Here is a 12,771-nt window from a genome sequence, read left to right as displayed (position 1 = left end):
ATTTCACAATTTTTTTAGTTTATTTATTTAAAACGCAAAATGCTCCCTGTTGAGTTAAGAATAGCATTTATTAAATGGACAATGAATCTAAAAATAAATTAATTCGTAACAGATTTTCTCGGAGATTTTATAGTTTTTAAAAGCGTAAATTATAGAAAACACAAGTAAAAAATAAATTGGATACTTTGCACCACCTGCTCGCTATATCGCATTTCCCCCATTAATGTAAACAAGTCGCTGTTACTTTAAAATAAACCCCTGATGCTCTATATATTTCTATTTGTTTGAGGGTTCTTTTGAAATTGATCTTTTAATTAAAAATGGGATTTTCTATCTGATTTTGATTTTTGATTTTAGTTTTAAAAAAATGTTTTCTAAATCAAATCCATGTAGAGGTTGTTTTTTTAGTTTTTTTATGTTAGTATTTAAAAATGTTTTGTAAATCAAATCCGTGTAGACGTTGTTTTCTCGTTTTTTTCAACGTATATTGTCTGATAAAGAGATAAGAAACAAGCTTTGACAGCTTACAAATCAAGACAACAGCGGATTGGTCTGAGCTTTGCGTGCCTCTATTTGTAAACGTTAACTTTGTCACGCTATAGCACGTAAAACCTTCATTGAAAATTGCTTATACTTTTGATTTAGTAAAAAAAAAACCATAACAACATTTCTCGATGAACATAATAGCATTGTGGTATAGGATTTTAAGCATCAAGTAGGTAATCTTTTTCAAAATTTATTGGTTATAATCGGCGTTCTTTGATAATCTGTTTGAGCAGGGATATGTCTCTATAACCTCTTGTAATAAGGATGCGTGTGTTCTCCCGGATTAAGGTAGTGAACCTTGATCATCATCTTTTGCTTTTCATCTCATATATTTCGGTATCTTTTTTTTTATTTACTTAGAACAGTATATCTATAAAGATATTCGGGTATTTTTTTGTCTTTCAAGCTAACAGAAATAAGACATAATTGTAAGTTTTAACATATTTATTGAAATCCATATACACCGACTTGACATTGTGATCGAAACAAAACATCCATGTTTAATTGATTACAAAATATTTCTGTTATATTTTTTTGTCTTTTACCATGAATTTTTATTTGACTTGAGATCTAAACAGTCACACAGTTAAATAAAGATCATGATTTTTTTTCTATACATCTTCCTCTACATCATATCACAAATTTGGTCGTAATGGTTGTATTTTGTACATAAGAATCATTTCAATATTGAAATATGACCCTGGACGATGATCAAAATGTTCACACTCAAATTATATTGCAAAAAGAAAACATACAACTTCTATTCCTGTGCCAGTTTATTACTGGAACAAATTGAATTGTTCAAGGAGCTTTTTAAATCCATTGATCGATCTATTTGATCAAAATCACGCTCACACTATCTCCGACCGTAAGAGGAGCTACAATGTAGTGTTCAATTTGTTAACTCCCTTCAACGAACAGCGCTACCCAAAACTGTACACGTCCGTTCCTACACGGTACATTCCTTATACCTTATAATACAAGTGTATTGATACATTCAGGTAGGAAGTATATTTTGATAGGCAGGTGTCTGTGATCCTTAAGTGAATGATTTTTCTATATAAAGCAATTAGCAATCCCCTCCATTTAATTGAAACATATTCTTGTTTAAACGACAAATAACTATAGTTTACGGCCATTCTCCTGACGCTTGCGTCAATTTGTTTCTTGTATTGTAGTATTTTTTCAGAAAATCAATGGTGATAGGATGCTTCGGAACAAAGGCATCATACAGTTCGTAAAAAATATCACATTTTTCACTAACTAATTTGTTTGCTAGATGCCAAAGAATAGACTGAGGTCAACATTAAATGTGTCATGTTTTTTTTTCTTTTTTTCTAAAACTTTATCCGTTTATCTCTTCCTTAGTCTTCACTACTGTCTTCTATAATCTAATTTAAATGAGAAACCATGCCACTCTAATTACTATTTGAAGAATAGAGAAAATGAAAATATTGGCAAATAAAATTTTTTTGAAAGGTCTCGTGTGGTTTTGCAGCGCTTTAGGTTAATCGTTTTCGCATTATGTCGGTAAAAAATATAATAATTACATGTATGAGAATAGAAAAGATGAATAAATAAACTAATATAGTAACCTCCGTAAGGACAAAATGAGGTGGTTTAGAGCGAGTTTAACAAAAGTGTGGCAAAGAACGGTAGTTCTAATCGAAATCAAATTTCATGTACGTCTTGCCTTTATCAGCCGTTAGCTTATTAGCTTTAATATATGCTGATGAGATATGATTCATGCATTTAACGCAGTTACATTTGTTCGATTTTATACGTACAGTTGCGGTAAATGTAAGCGAGTAACAGGAAAATTTATACAAGATGTAGCCCTTTGATACGTCATTCATAATATGTATAATATGAATTTTATTCCATTACGATAGCGTCTACACCTGGGAACACAAGTATATAAATACAAAATAAAAACAAAATTAAAAAATAACATTTAAAGCCGTTAACATATATGACAAATGCTAAATGATATGTAAATAAACTATAACACAAATGGATGATTCTTCAAAGTGCTACCAACGATGAATCAAAATGCTAAGAGAACTAAAAGCCGGGTTTCATGGATGTGTAATTGGTAGAGAATGATATAATCAATACGCAAATTTACGTTTTCGTCTATCCTAATAAAATGATAGTTTTTTTAGTAAAGCTAGTTTTTACAGAGTTTGTCACAGAGTGAAGAAATGAGACATCAGTTTATTATCACAACAAGTAAATTTTTCAAAAATTTGAAAGAGAAATCATTATAAAGGATAATTTGATTAAATATGGACAAATACTCGATACTCTGTCAGTGTGACTTTAAATTTGAAACATTTCTTTATATAAAGTACTTCCTAGCAATGGATTGACATACTATAATAACAGATATTGGCTACAGCCATACATTAAAACGAAGTTTGGAGACTTACTGTTTTTGTAGGGTTCTTCTCTCTTGCCTCTAAACTTGTCATTCGCGTTTCTTGGAGATGGCTGAACAAAATTGTACAAAACTCTAGAATATGATATGCCTGTATATATAATTGATCACCCTATTTAATTCTTTTATTGTTTTTTTTTTTTGTCATTTTAGTAGAAAATAACATTTTCTTAAAAAAAATTCAAAATTGCACTTCATAATGCTTTAATATTTTTATGAAATTGTTATTGTAACATTGCCCGTAATTGTCGCTCCTTGAAACATGGACACAGGCTTTCCTTTGTAATTACTATGACAAAGTTGGGGCATTTGGAAATTTTGTAAATTTTCAATTTCTTCCGATGCATTCTCAAGTATGATATATATCATCGCAGGCATCTGGAATATTAAAAACGGAGGTATTTTCGTCATTTACTGGAGTATCGTCGTTTCCAGTAGCGATATCAGAAAGGATTTTTGACATTTGTTTCTGCTGTTCAATTGAAGCAGAGCTGTAATTGTTTATAGATTGGTTGTTTTTCTGGCCGCTTATTTGCATAACTTGGGTAGGTGGAACTAAATTTGGTCAGGGTGTTCTTGCCCATTGCCTGGTTAATATACCTAACATCATCCTTTATATTTCGGCATAAACCGAGATAAAACGGACTCTCTGGTACTGTCATTTGTAAAGGGCAGTGCCGGCTGTATTCCTTATAGAACTGGACTGGGCATCGAGGATTTCCTTTATAAAACATTGAAAAAAGTTAATGTATATTAAGTTTTTAAATTTTAATTGTGATTCTATATAAAATAAATGATTTTTTGTACTTAAATATTTCCACATATCAAGTTACCTGAGTCTACAAACATTCTCGCACCAAACGGTCTAACATTTCTTGTCATGACTGTCCTAGATTTTGTAACTCGTTCTGTGTGCTCTAGGTATTCTTCACCTTTGGTACTAGTTTTCTTTAATTCTAAGTCCCCCCATCTGAGTTGTACGTGTTCTTCTCTTTATCTCAAACCAAAGTGTAAGGAATTGTTCAACCATATGGTGTGAATCAATGATCGTGGATTGGCTGTAAAACATTAAAATATCTCAGTTTTAAAAAATTGATTGCTTAATTACATTTTATGATATACTATTATTCTATTCAAAATATTAGCGGGTTATACACAGATGTCTTAAATATTAAATACATGTAGGTGTTTCATTAGCTCTGACTCTACTTACGGTATGACTGCTGTTCATCTCTAAAGGAATTTTGTACATAGAAAATAAAAACGTCTGAATTTGCCTCCTCGTTCATTGACTCTTTAGTTAACTAAACTGAATTTAAATTTTGAACGATGCATTGTAAGCAAACTTTATGTAGATTATACATTTTGGGTGAATAATAGATCAAATAATATATACAATCTTATCGATTGAAGAACCAAGTCAAATGTTAATGTTCATGTTGTCCCGCTTAGTTGGAATATATAATCATGTTATCTTTTTTTATGCTGTGAGACATAGGTTTACACTTTTTTCTATATTTTAAGACGGATAAAACCAATTAAATTCATGACTTAAGAGAATTCTTCATCAATATCTTATTGACTCTCATCAGAAACTTAGCTGATCTTTCTTCCATCGATAAATATCTCGCACCAATATTACACCTATGAATTCAGAGATAATGCATGGTTGTTATGTTTAAAAATTTTAATTTTCCGTGTGGTAGTACATGTAAATATATAGTACTTATCTCAATTTTAAAAAGATTAAAAACTGCAAGTTTTTATCGTCATTTTAAAATCTGATTTACAAAAACTTTATTGTAGCTCTTTGAAAAAATTGAAATTAAATCGCTTTCGAAATTAAGTTCATCTTTTCCAAGACAAGCATGAAAATGTGCGCTTAATAGACGAGAGTGTATTGAAAGGACACAAATCCCTGAAATGACAATGTCCTACAACGTTTGTTCATTTGGCTGTTAAAAGCGTTAACTTTGCATATACATGTATTAGAAATTTTGAAATCAAATAATTCTGAATTTATAGCTAAAATTAACAATTTACAATTATCACACAATAAATATTGCTTTATCAATTGTCAGTTAAACTTATTACCGCCATTTGAATATTTTTTCCTTGACATGAAACCAACTTTAGCATTAAGTAACTTTAGCATTAAGTAACTGATCTTGACGATTTCCTTATTTTTTTCTAACCAGTCCTTTAACTGACTTATCTCTGTACATTTATCAGTGATTGTAATGTTTCTTCTTATCCCCCCCCTTTTTTTTGGTCCACAAGATTTCTCGGAGATGGCTATATAGATTTTCTTGAAACCTTAAGGACTGAATCTCCAGGCTTTTTTTTCATTTTTTCAAAATTCACTTCCTGTCGTTCATTTTCTGTCCCGCGGCAAAAAGCTTTGGACAATGAGATCTGTTTGAAATGTGTTTTAAATTATTTTGTTTTGTTCGTTGTAACTTCCGGTCGTCACCGGACGCTATTAAAAAATTATCTTTTTACGCACTTAATATATTTCACAGAGAATTGAAATATAAGTATAGATGCTTACATATGTCATCTTTCCGATGTTAACTAAACATAAAAATTCTACTTCCGGTGAGATATCTCAAATACCTGAGGTAGCCTTTTTTAAAACAAATGTTTGAACCGCGAGATCTCAGAAACGGTAAGTGATCAAGACACGAAACTTACATGGATAATAGACATTTATAGAAGATGTGTTTAACCGCTCTCATTTTGTCAACCGTCATTTCCGGTCTACACCGGAATAGTTCAAACAAATCAAGATGTTTAAAAGTTGAACTGTTTTTCCTTGATAACCTTAGATAAATTAATAAACAATTAAGTCCCGTTGTCTAATGTTTAAAGAAATTCCAACTTTTATTTTCATTAAGCACTTCCGTTTGTCCGTTTCCTGTCCCGAGACCAAAAAATTGAGTACTTGAGTTCTCAAAAACGATATTGACTTGAACAATCAAACTTTGTAGGATGATATACCTATGTATAAAGATGTGTTTACATTATTTTGTTTTGTTCGGCGTACTTTCCGGTCGTCACCGGAAGCACTTCAAAAAGTATTTTCTTTTTCTTATTTTATTTATTTAAAATGGAATGAATAATTATTTCAGTATAAAATCTTAAATGCGTCATCTATACAATGTTAAATAAGGAAACAATTTCTACTTCCGGTGAGATATCTCAAATAGCTTTGCAAATAGAATTACAAATTCAAACTTTCAAGACCCCGTCTTTCAGTACTCTCAGTACTTTGATTTGTTTATATCGCACGTGGCGGAAAATGGTGTATTTTCTATAAGTATACGATATATAGGAATTAATACTCTCATTAAAAATATCATTGCAGATATAACAATGCGTAACAGATGTACTACACTAATAGTATCAAATCGATCGTGATTTTTTAATCGGTCTAACTAAATAAAATAAATGAAAAAAGTTCTTGTAGGCTTAATAAACAGATTGAATTGTAAATGACATCTGACTTTAATGCTGCTTTGTAAATGACATCTGCCTATAATGCTGCTTTCACTCTCCTGACACTAAAAAATTTAAAGTAATCATTAAAAACCTGACATTTAAATATCCCTTTCTTTAACCCCAACCCCCTCCTCCCGAAATAAGGCTGCTCCCTCACATCCAATGGTATAGCATTTGAATCTATACTACTATATTAAAATAGTAGACTCAAGTTTTGGAGCTTTAATACCGATAAATCGGAAAAGTACTGTCTTTTGTTTTGTATATTTTAAACATCATTGGTACTTGAAGATTACCAATTTGTTTTTACTTTTTCTCAATCAAGCTTCGTTAATTAATAATCAACAAAAATTCCTCAAAAAATTCCGGAAATCATCTGATTTTTTTGGATTTCACAATCTTGAGCATGCGCATTACATTCACGCTAAATCACGGGAGGCTCTTTATGTTATGTTTCCACAATTTCACATTTGCATAGATAAACTTGGAACCGATAAAACAAATGCGTGTTAATTTTCATTGGAATTTTTTTTTCTGTTCATCAAAGAATATACGGGAGAAAACTCTAACACAGTGCATTTACTATAAAAATCCGGTTTCGAATGTCAACATGGTGTATAAAAAACGTTCTTGCATTATGTTGAATTATGCAATTATAGATTTAGACTTCGAAGAAAGGTATTTACATCTTCAAATTGGTCTGTTGTGAACAATTTAACTGTTATTTTCAATGCAACTTCATTAATTTTCTCCAAAATCGTTTTGGAGCGATTCTGCAATTTTCTGCTACATTACGGGTATACGGGAGGCATTTTAACTGTGGTGAAGGCTTTTCCCGAGACACAGATTATTCCAACTAAGCAGAGTGTAGTAAAATTAACAGCATTATTGTAGGCTTGAAGTTTGGTTATGCAAATGTCAACAATATACGGTGTTTCGATGTATCTATTTTGTAAATGCCCGATATCATATACAATGTCAACCCGTGCACGCACAGGTCAAAACCTAGTCATCCCTAAACTTGTACTTACTTTATTTTAACTAGATAGGTAAAGTTAGCTACTAGTAACTGGCTACTAGTAACTGGCTACGAGAAGTAAAAAAAGCTAGCTACTAGTAACTGGCTACTAGATTAAATAAAAGTTAGCTACTAGTAACTGGCTACTAGTAACAGGCTACGAGAAGTAAGAAAAGCTAGCTACTAGTAACTGGCTACGAGATTAAAGAAACTTGGCTTCTAGATACTTCTTACTGTCCATGGGAGAACACATACCAAGGATTTCTATTTTTGTTCTTAAGATGTACATTGCACTATATCATTGTAAATTGTCAATATATCTCAAGTAGCTGTATATATAGATGTAAGATATATGCCAGACATGCTAATATCAACATTCTGCCGAGTCATCCACATAATATTACCACACAATTACTCAGATATCTCTCTTTATGTAGTCAGCTACTTGTGCATTTCGTTACAAATATCATTCTTTTTTGGCAGTTTTGTCAATATATATCAAGTAGCTGAATATATAGATTAAAGATATATGCCAGACATGCTAATATCAACATTTTATCAAGTCATCCACATAATATTACAACACAATTACTCAGATATCTCTCTTGATGTAGTCAGCTACTTGTGCATTTCGTTATAAATATCTTTATTTTTGGCAGTTTTGTCAATATATCTCAAGTAGCTGAATATATAGATGTAAAATATATGCCAGTCTTGCTAAAGTCAACATTCTGTCAAGTCATCCACATAATATTACAACACAATTACTCAGATATCTCAATTTATGTAGTCAGCTACTTGTGCATTTCGTTACAAATATCATTCTTTTTTGGCAGTTTTGTCAATATATCTCAAGTAGCTGAATATATAGATTAAAGATTTATGCCAGACATGCTAATATCAACATTCTGTCAAGTCATCCACATAATATTACAACACAATTACTCAGATATCTCTCTTGATGTAGTCAACTACTTGTGAATTTCGTTCTAAATATCTTTATTTTTGGCAGTTTTGTCAATATATCTCAAGTAGCTGAATATATAGATGAAAGATATATGCCAGACATGCTAAAATCAACATTCTGTCAAGTCATCCACATAATATTACAACATAATTACTCAGATATCTCAATTTATGTAGTCAGCTACTTGTGCATTTCGTTACAAATATCATTCTTTTTTGGCAGTTTTGTCAATATATCTCAAGTAGCTGAATATATAGATTAAAGATATATGTCTGACACGCTAATATCAACATTCTGTCAAGTCATCCACATAATATTACAACACAATTACTCAGATATCTCTCTTGATGTAGTCAGCTACTTGTGCATTTCGTTCTAAATATCTTTATTTTTGGCAGTTTTGTCAATATATCTCAAGTGGCTGAATATATAGATGTAAGATATATGCCAGTCTTGCTAAAATCAACATTCTGTCAAGTCATCCACATAATATTACGACACAATTACTCAGATATCTCAATTTATGTAGTCAGCTACTTGTGCGTTTCGTTACAAATATTTTTATTTTTTGCCGGTTTTGTCAATATATCTCAAGTAGCTAAATATATAGATGTAATATATATGCCAAACATGCTAATATCAACATTCTGTCAAGTCATCCACATAATATTACGACACAATTACTCAGATATCTCTCTTGATGTAGTCAGCTACTTGTGCATTTCGTTACAAATATCATTCTTTTTTGGCAGTTTTGTCAATATATCTCAAGTAGCTGAATATATAGATTAAAGATTTATGCCAGACATGCTAATATTAACATTCTATCAAGTCATCCACATAATATTACAACACAATTACTCAGATATCTCTCTTGATGTAGTCAGCTACTTGTGCATTTCGTAATAAATATCTTTATTTTTTGCAGTTTTGTCAATATATCTCAAGTAGCTGAATATATATATGTAAGATATATGCCAGTCTTGCTAAAATCAACATTCTGTCAAGTCATCCACATAATATTACAACACAATTACTCAGATATCTCAATTTATGTAGTCAGCTACTTGTGCATTTCGTTACAAATATCACTCTTTTTTGGCAGTTTTGTCAATATATCTCAAGTAGCTGAATATATAGATTAAAGATTTATGCCAGACATGCTAATATCAACATTCTGTCAAGTCATCCACATAATATTACAACATAATTACTCAGATATCTCAATTTATGTAGTCAGCTACTTGTGCATTTCGTTACAAATATCATTCTTTTTTGGCAGTTTTGTCAATATATCTCAAGTAGCTGAATATATAGATGTAAGATATATGCCAGTCTTGCTAAAATCAACATTCTGTCAAGTCATCCACATAATATTACGACACAATTACTCAGATATCTCAATTTATGTAGTCAGCTACTTGTGCATTTCGTTACAAATATCATTCTTTTTTGGCAGTTTTGTCAATATATCTCAAGTAGCTGAATATATAGATTAAAGATATATGCCAGACATGCTAATATCAACATTCTATCAAGTCATCCACATAATATTACAACACAATTACTCAGATATCTCTCTTGATGTAGTCAGCTACTTGTGCATTTCGTTATAAATATCTTTATTTTTGGCAGTTTTGTCAATATATCTCAAGTAGCTGAATATATAGATTAAAGATATATGCCAGCCTTGCTAAAATCAACATTCTGTCAAGTCATCCACATAATATTACCACACAATTACTCAGATATCTCAATTTATGTAGTCAGCTACTTGTGCGTTTCGTTACAAATATCTTTATTTTTTGCCGGTTTTGTCAATATATCTCAAGTAGCTGAATATATAGATTGAAGATATATGTCAAACATGCTAATATCAACATTCTGTTAAGTCATCCACATAATATTACGACTCAATTACTCAGATATTTCAATTTATGTAGTCAGCTACTTGTGCGTTTTGTTACAAATATCTTTATTTTTTGGCGGTTTTGTCAATATACCTCAAGTAGCTGAATATATAGATTGAAGATATATGTCAGACATGCTTATATCAACATTCTTTCAAGTCATCCACATAATATGATCACACAATTACTCAGATATCTCTCTTTATGTAGTCAGCTACTTGTGCATTTCGTTATAAATATCTTCATTTTTGGCAGTTTTGTCAATATATCTCAAGTAGCTGAATATATAGATGTAAGATATATGCCAGTCTTGCTAAAATCAACATTCTGTCAAGTCATCCACGTAATATTACGACACAATTACTCAGATATCTCTCTTTAGGTAGTCAGCTACTTGTGCGTTCTGTTACAAATATCTTTATTTTTTGGCGGTTTTGTCAATATACCTCAAGTAGCTGAATATATAGATTGAAGATATATGCCAGTCTTGCTAATATCAACATTTCTTCAAGTCATCCACATAATATTACAATACAATTACTCAGATATCTCTCTTGATGTAGTCAGCGACTTGTGCATTTCGTTACAAATATCTTTATTTTTTGGCATTTTTGTCTATATATCTCAAGTAGCTAAATATATAGATGTAATATATATGCCAGACATGCTAATATCAACATCTGTCAAGTCATACACATAATATTACGACACAATTACTCAGATATCTCTCTTTATGTAGTCAGCTACTTGTGCATTTCATTATAAATATCTTCATTTTTGGCAGTTTTGTCAATATATCTCAAGTAGCTGAATATATAGATGTAAGATATATGCCAGTCTTGCTAAAATCAACATTCTGTCAAGTCATCCACATAATATTACGACACAATTACTCAGATATCTCTCTTTATGTAGTCAGCTACTTGTGCGTTCTGTTACAAATATCTTTATTTTTTGGCGGTTTTGTCAATATACCTCAAGTAGCTGAATATATAGATTGAAGATATATGCCAGTCTTGCTAATATCAACATTTCTTCAAGTCATCCACATAATATTACAATACAATTACTCAGATATCTCTCTTGATGTAGTCAGCGACTTGTGCATTTCGTTACAAATATCTTTATTTTTTGGTATTTTTGTCTATATATCTCAAGTAGCTAAATATATAGATGTAATATATATGCCAGACATGCTAATATCAACATCTGTCAAGTCATACACATAATATTACGACACAATTACTCAGATATCTCTCTTTATGTAGTCAGCTACTTGTGCATTTCATTATAAATATCTTCATTTTTGGCAGTTTTGTCAATATATCTCAAGTAGCTGAATATATAGATGTAAGATATATGCCAGACATGCTAATATATACATTCTGTCAAGTCCTCCACATAATATTACGACACAATTACTCAGATATCTCAATTTATGTAGTCAGCTACTTGTGCATTTCGTTACAAATATCTTCATTTTTGGCGGTTTTATCAATATATCTCAAGTAGCTGAATATATAGATTGAAGATATATGTCAGACATGCTAATATCAACATTCTGTCAAGTCATCCACATAATATGACCACTCAATTACTCAGATATCTCTCTTTATGTAGTCAGCTACTTGTGCATTTCGTTACAAATATCTTTTTTTTTGGTCTGTTTTGTCTATATATCTCAAGTAGCTGTACATATAGATTAAAGATATATGCCAGACATGCTGATATCAACATTCTGTCAAGTCATCCACATAATATTACGGCACAATTACTCAGATATCTCAATTTATGTAGTCAGCTACTTGTGCATTTCGTTACAACTATCTTTATTTTTTGTCTGTTTTGTCTATATATCTCAAGTAGCTGTACATATAGATTAAAGATATATGCCAGACATGCTGATATCAACATTCTGTCAAGTCATCCACATAATATTACAGCACAATTACTCAGATATCTCTCTTTATGTAGTCAGCTACTTGTGCATTTTGTTACAAATATCTTTATTTTTTGTCTGTTTTGTCTATATATCTCAAGTAGCTGAATTTATAGATTAAAGATATATGCCGGAATGCTAATATCAACATTCTGTCAAGTCATCCACATAATATTACAAGGCAATTACTCTGATATCTCTCTTTATGTAGTCAGCTACTTGTGCAATTTGTTACAAATATCTTTATATTTTTGCTGTTTTGTCTATATATCTCAAGTAGCTGTACATATATATTGAAGACATATGCCAGACATGCTAATACCAACATTCTGTCAAGTCATCCACAAAATATTACGATACAATTACTCAGATATCTCTCTTTGTATAGTAAGCTACTTGTGCATTTCGTTACAAATATCTTTATTTTTTGTTTGTTTTGTAAATATATCT

The sequence above is a fragment of the Crassostrea angulata genome, chromosome 10, assembly GCF_025612915.1.
Source record: "Crassostrea angulata isolate pt1a10 chromosome 10, ASM2561291v2, whole genome shotgun sequence".
Lineage (NCBI taxonomy): Eukaryota > Metazoa > Mollusca > Bivalvia > Ostreida > Ostreidae > Magallana > Magallana angulata.
The sequence above is the reverse complement of the archived record's forward strand: the minus strand, read 5'-3'. Positions refer to the sequence as shown.